The sequence below is a fragment of the Octodon degus genome, unplaced genomic scaffold, assembly GCF_000260255.1.
Source record: "Octodon degus isolate 3935 unplaced genomic scaffold, OctDeg1.0 scaffold00002, whole genome shotgun sequence".
In the NCBI taxonomy this organism is placed as follows: Eukaryota; Metazoa; Chordata; class Mammalia; order Rodentia; family Octodontidae; genus Octodon; species Octodon degus.
This window is the reverse complement of record NW_004524578.1, coordinates 25,127,162-25,134,486: the sequence shown is the minus strand read 5'-3', so window position 1 is coordinate 25,134,486 and position 7,325 is coordinate 25,127,162. Positions and strand designations below refer to the sequence as shown.

The window sequence follows — 7,325 nt, the reverse complement described above, 5'->3', positions numbered from 1 at the left end:
AAAATGAAGAACTGTGTGAGGCTTGGGGAAAAAAAATGAACCCCTGTATATTGTTTGGAATATAAACTTTACCACTATTTTGGAGAGGTGGAGAGTCATCTCAGTGTTGAAAGTCTTCAAAAAGTTAAAATTATAAATTCCATTTGACACAGCTATTCTCCTAGGTATCTTCCTGAAAGTTATATGCACACCTATGTTTGTAACAGCAAAACTTATAATAGCTAAATCTTGGAAGCAGCCTAATATATCTATCAACAGACGAATGGATAAAAAATGCGTACAGTCAATTGTAGGAAAATAGATGCACTTTGAGGCCAGAATGCTAAGTGAAATCAGTCAGACACACAAGCTTAAATATCATATAACTTCCCCTATATATGTAATATAAAACATAAATAATTTAAAATAGAAAATAGGGAGATAGCCAAATAGGGATAGAAAATAGGATGGATCTTTGGTAAATAAGAAGGGGATTGTGAGATGGAGAGAAGATAAAGGAGAATAAAAAGCATTAGACACATCATGTACATATATCTACTCTCCACAATGAACATAATTATTATATCCTACTAATATGTAGGACTTAAAAAACCCCAAAAGCCACTAACTTCAAGACTCTGAGTGACATTATTCACCATAACCTATCTAGTTCTAGGCCGCATGTCCTCTCTTCTCTCTCTCCCCTTGCCCTCTCATATTCTTCCCCCTTCTTACCTCTTTTGTTTTAAGAGTAGTGAAAAGTACAGATTAAACAAAAGAAGTTTAAACTTGATTTTAGGAAATCTGATGTCCCAAATTCCCCAAACTAAGGTTTTTCTGGCCTTTTGGAATGAAGTATCCCCCAGACAGACAACATTATAAACTCTCATTTTTATCTCTCATGAGTAAGATTCAGCTCCTTTCACAAGATCGGGTTTTGATAAAGGACAGAGTATGTCAGTAGTGGTGCCATCTGCTGGGAAGGGCCTCAGAATGAGGGATCATAACAGAAAAGCTAGATTTCTAGACAAAAAAAAGAAACTCAAGTCACCCTATGTTCTTGAAAAATAACAGGAGTGTAGTTCAGTGGTGGAGTATATGTTTAGCATGCATGAGGCCTTGGATTTGACCCCTAGCTCCAATAAAAGATAAGCAAATAAAAACAATATCCTGAATACATAAGGATAAAACTACTTAATCCAGTTCTGGATGCTAAAGAAGGAAAATATCCATGAGCATGGGGGTACTTGTCCATATGATTCATTACTATCTCTGGCATATAAATCAGCACTAATATGTAGTAATAGTAAAAAAAAAAAAAAAAGTAATGGAGTGAGCTTCTCAGAGGATGTGAGCAAGTAAGGAATAAATTATATTTTAAGAGAACACAGTTGTGATGTTATAGTGACAACAGACTATAACTTTACACCTACTTATGTTTATAACAGCAAAACTCATAATAGCTAAATCTTGGAAGCAGCCTATACACCTGTTAACAGATGAATGAAATGACCCAGAGATACACAGATACTTCAGCAAGGCTAAAACATAAGACATCTATTGGGAAATATTTGGATACTATTTTTACAAGCCAGAGGGGTTAGTCCGTGGCTTTAACATGTCAGTACTGGAGCCATTACAAAATTCCAACAAGAAAACTGGCATAAACATAATGAGTTTCAGGAAGTTCTATCTGGAACCATTGTATCAGAAGAATGAGAAAAGACTATTCAAAGGCAGGAGACAGGATAAGAGGTCCTAGTAGAACAGGCAAATCTACTGAGGTACTGAAATGAAGTGGCACAGGAAATGGAGAAAAAGGGCCAGATTTAGAAAGGTTCTGAGTCGTAGGACCAGGGCTGAGGGCACACGGCTGGTGGCGTCCTCCTCGGTCCTGACTCACCGCTGTTCGCTCCTGCCGAGGAACAAGTCGGTCAGGAAGCCGCGCCGCAGCCGTTAAGGACACGCAGAAGACGCCGTGGAGCCCGAGGCGGCGATCCACCGCACCCGCATCACCCTCACCAGCCGCAACGTGAAGTCGCTGGAGAAGGCGTGCGCCGACCTGATCCGAGGCGCCAAGGAGAAGAACCTCAAGGTGAAGGGCCCGTGCGCATGCCCACCAGGACCTTGAGGATCACAACGAGAAAAACGCCTTGTGGGGAGGGATCCAAGACGCAGGATGGCTTCCAGATGAGGATCCACAAGCGGCTCATCGATCTGCACAGCCCTTGGGAGATCGTGAAGCAGATCACGTGCATCCGCATCGAGCCGGGAGTGGAGGTGGAAGTCACCATCGCCGATGCTCTATTTTATTATTTATTATTTTAGGGAAGGGTCACAGGGTGTTCAGGGTCTCACTACTAGATTGGACTCGTAGTAATCTGCCTGTTTACAGCCTCCCAAGAGCTGGGATTACAGGTGTGCACCACCACGCCCAGTCTCAACTGTGGGCTCAGCGTGCCTGGCGGGGAGGAGGGGGGAATTGAACCCCTGACCTCTGCGCCTGCTTGCAGGTACTTTAATCCGCTGAGCTATTTGGCCGGCCCTTAGTATCATTTGTTTAAAAATAAAAATAGGTTCTGAGGGAAAAAAAATGATCGCACAGGATAATAGAATGTTGTTTAGGTAGGATATTTGAAATATAACAGGTTATTAGATTTGCCTAAGGTACTAGATGGCATTCTCCCAAAATTGGAATTGTGCGGTAACAGATTCTGGAGATGAGATGATAAAATGATTTGAACAGGCTGAGTTTGAAGTACCTGGACTAACTACATAGAAACATAAAGCAGGAACTCAATCAACTGAGAGATTTTATAGTCATCAGTACTAAGTAGTAGTAAAAACTGAGATCACAGATAAGTTTATCCAGTAACAAAATGCAGAGAAAAAAAAGTTGTTCAAGCATAGACTTCTATGAATTCCAGACATGAAGGAAGAATGTAAGAGTGCACAAAGAACTCAGACATAAAGAAAAAGAATGAAAAGCTAAGTGTATAGATTGATTTATGGCAACTTATTAAAAAGGCAGTGGCTAAGTGTCAAGGTATAAAAAGATCAATTAGGAGAATGGCTTGCTGGGGAGATAGCTCAGTGGTTTAAGCACCTGCCTGGCCAGGGCCTGAGTTCGAGTCCCAGTAATACCCCAACTGAGAATGGGTGAGGAAGTACCACTAGGGACCCTTGTGTGCACTGGGTGAGGTGAGTGGGGGAGATTCCCTTGGTATGAAAGAAGTAGATACCAGGGACATGAAATAACAAAGGTAGGTGGTTTCTTAGAAGGAGGTGGCTATGGAAGAACAGAGTGGGTAAAGAATTGGAGGATTTTTTTATAAAGTGCAAAAGGCCGCTAAAGTACTACCACACTAGTGCAGGAATACTGACCTGGCATCAAGTCTTTAAAGCTAGTAAGGTCAGGTGTTAGCAGAGCATGCTTGTCATCCCTGCACTCGGGAGGCTGAGGAAAAAGGAGCACCATGACTTTGAGGGCAGCCTGAACTCCATAGTGAATCCCTTTCTCAAAATGCCTAAACAAAGCTAACAATCACTAGTTTAAACATACTTTGTTAGTTATTTTTCTCACTGCTGAGAGAAAATACCCAAAGCCCAAAGTTAATAGAGGAGAAATGTATTTGGCTCCCAGTTTGTAGAGATTTCAGTCCATATTCATTTGCTCACTCCAAGGCAGGGTGGCATGGTAGCTAGGCATCACAGAGGACAAACAGTTCGCATGGGCAGAAGGTAGCAGATCAAGCAAGGGATGTCCATAACTCTTTCTAGCTCTTATATCTTATCAAAGCTACTTAAAACAGGTAGCACTCACATCCTTAATCCTCCTGTCACTAATCCTAGAATTACAGCATAAATCAATCCCAGCATCACACACTTTAGATCAAGCCATTTCTGAAAAAGCCCCATGTATGACCACATAAAGCTATGGGGGAACATCCAGACACAAGTCAGGACATGTACTGCAATTATAACTAGGACTCCCCAGGGGGGAGTCTGACTAAACATTATTGGATAGTTCTTTCAGAAATAGCTCACCTATGCCAGGCATCATGGTGCATGCAGATAATCCCAGCACTCAGGAGACAAGGCACACCATGAGTTCCAGGACAGCCTGGGCTACATGGCAAGTTCAAGGCCACCCTGAACTACACAGCAAGACCCAGTCTCAAAAAAACAGAAAGAAGAAAAAGAAATTGCTCACTAACTAAACATATTCCAGTCCTTTTTGGCTTAAACAAAGAATTGGATGAGACAAGCCAAAAATGGTGCCAAAAGTTTATTTTAAAAGAGCAAATTTGGGCTGGCTAGATAGATAGCTCAGCAGATTAAAGTGCCTGCTTAGGTAGATGCAGGAGCCGGGGGTTCGATCCCCAGCCTGCCGTGCTGGCCCCACTCCAGGGATGCACAGAGACAGTGACTGAGACTGGGCTTGGTGTGTGTCTGTAATCCCAGTGTTTGGGAGGCTGAAAACAAGAAGAGTCACTATGAATCTGATCTGTGCAGTAAGACCCTGTACTAAATACATTTTTTTAAAAAAAGTGAAAATTTAAGGGGCAAGAAAAACTGGCTTTACAGAGTAAACTTGGGCTGAACCAAGGAGAAAAGCAAAACTGAAAGTGTACTCTGTCTCTAAAATGTACATAAAGCTGGTTTCCAGAGGGCCTATCCCTTACTTTTCTACTGTAAATTTCTACTCCAGCTGTGTATTTCAGTACCTTTTCCTGAGGGATACAAGAAGCAATTTATGTGTTTAGCTATTTGGTATGATGAACAGCAAGGTGTGTGCAAGTGTGAACAAGTAGCAAAACAGGATTTTTACCCACCTTATGCTCTGGCTAACTGGTTTTGCCTCTGTTTACCAAGCATCACAGAGGGTCTAATAAACCCACAACATGCAGGATTTTTTTTTTCTAAAAAAACTTTCTTATTTTTATTGTGGAAATAACCCAGTTTAGTACAATGAAACATGAAAATCCAGATTGGTAAATTTTGGAGGTCATAAGTGAATCAACAGATTACTCATGCATGAATGATGAAGATGATCATTATGGTAAAATACAGGCTTTCATAACAGAAGAAGGTGTGGGTGGGTGACAGTGTTAATGCTGATGACTTTGACATTGGCCATGTGAACAAAAGTTCCTGTGACAGTGAAATGGTGCAAGAATACAAACACAGGGATTTGCAGACCTCCTTGATTCACATGACGAAGAAAACAACAATGTGAGGACATATATGGCTAGTCAAAATGTTGCAAAATGGCCACACAAACAAATGGTAAGATCCAATGTTAGAACTAGGTCCAAAAATGTAGTGAGGGTCTTGGCAAGTGTGAAAGGTACTGGACAGAATGCCAACACTGTTGTTTGTTTATTTATTTTTGTATTTTAGGGAAGGGTCTACAAGGTGTTCAGGGTCTCACTACTAGATTGGACTCATAGTGATCCATCTGTTTACAGCCTCCCAAGAACTGGGATTACAGGTGTGTGCCACCATGTCCAGTCTCAATTGCCATCTCAGCGTGCCCCAGTGGCAGGGCCAGCACGGCAGGCCTGGGGGGATCGAACCCTTAGTCCCTGCACCTCAACACTGTTGTTGAGTGTTGGAAATTGTTTAACAGATGATTCCCCCTACCTGGGGCAGAGAGCCTGAATGTAACATCAATTTATAAAAAAAAAATTAAGATATTGAGAGGTATTCTAGTGTTAACAGGCCTTTAAATAAAGACTTTTATGGAAATTTGAGTGGCTCGGGTTTCAATTTTTGATAGTTCTTATACTATTGTTTAACAGATGAAATGCTACAAGGTATTGTGAAATACCTAAAGGCTGAAATGCAAGTATAATGTTTTGCATTCACCAAAAACCACAGTCAAAAATGTATTTATTATGACACCTCATTATGGAGCTAAAAGCATTCATAGGTCTGCTGTACTTTTCAGGGAATTCTCATGGTAATCACAGGAATGGAAGAGACTCATGGTAAAGGGATGGATCAAAACATGGTATAACAATTTATGCCCTTGTAGATGTGAAGACTTATTATACTTTCAATTTAGACATTTACCCTGGAACTCAGCCATCAGTTCCTTATTTGGGTAGTCATAAACTGAATGATTTTTTTTTTTTTTTGATAATAGGAATCAAACTCAGGACTTTGTACTTGCTATGCTGGCACTTGTGCCATTTAGCTATAATGCTAGCCTGAAGGATGTTATGAATGGCCTTGTTGCTCCCATTTCCCTATCTAAACAGAGTATGACATTCAACAATTGGCTTACCTCTTGACAAAATATTCAGACCAGACCACTGAGATGTCAAGTAGGTCCTCCAAAAAGGTCAGGAAAGCAAACCCATGCTGTCAGTGTAAGTGATATGCATGTGTGTTGTCATGTGTGCAGGCTGCCTTGGGTGTGATAACTGAAGTAAATTTTTTTTCTAAAGTGTTATGGGAATTTTCACTGTAGTTCATATAAGAATTTGTGCTGTTCTTTTTGAATACACAAACAAATGTTGAAAGTTTTGATGCTTTTTTAATATGCATTCAATAAATGTTAAAAATTCAATATTTTACACTTGTGATTTTTCCTGTTAAGTACTCACTGTTCAATATAATAAAACTCATACAATTAATACACCAATAGAAATATTCTAAAGGGTAAATACAGGTCTAAGTGATCTATGTTTACAGACCTTAATGACAAAATCAGTCTTTTATCCAATGGCTAAAAGGCTCCCATTGGACTACTGTGAGGAGTCACGACACTGGGCTCCTCCTGGTGTCTTATCTCTTTTACACCATCCAGATGTGAGAGCCTGTGAGAAGTTCCATATATGGTGTTCTCGGAATTATTTGGCACTGCCCTAGGATCTTGTAATTGATGGGTCTAGGTTATTTCCCCAGTCAGCTTTACCACTCCTTCCTTACCTGCTATATCACAGCTACATTAGTAATGCTTTAAAAAAATTTCTCATTCCCTTCCTTCATTTGTTTCTTCCAAACCTTTCCTCAGTAAGTCCATAGTGTGAGGGTTTTTTCATGGGGATTTGTAGGTCTGAAGGAGAAATTTTTATTAAATACTCCTTATATGAGAGTTGAAGAGTCTAGTTATATCATACTATTCATTGTAATATAAAATAAAGTTATCCAAATTTTATTCCTCAATTACAGTGAGATAAGCAGAGGATATAATAAAAAAAATTGAAATTCCATTAATAAAAGGAAATATTCAGGCATTTAAAACAAATGCAAGATAAAGTTTATTTAAGGAAAGAGACAAATCATTAATGATAAAGGAAGGCATAAATTAAAAAGCTCTGCTTCAAGTAGGTAAG

General features: G+C 40.0%; 1 protein-coding gene and 1 pseudogene across 6 annotated transcripts in view; one reads left to right on the top strand and one right to left on the bottom strand.

The window, feature by feature from the left end:
* The window catches only part of LOC105741536, a 29,785-nt pseudogene extending 27,478 nt beyond the window's left edge, over positions 1-2,307 (top strand).
* The window catches only part of Frmd5 (FERM domain containing 5), a 362,213-nt gene that overhangs the window by 241,168 nt on the left and 113,720 nt on the right, over positions 1-7,325 (bottom strand). The gene's annotated exons all lie outside the window — the stretch shown is intronic.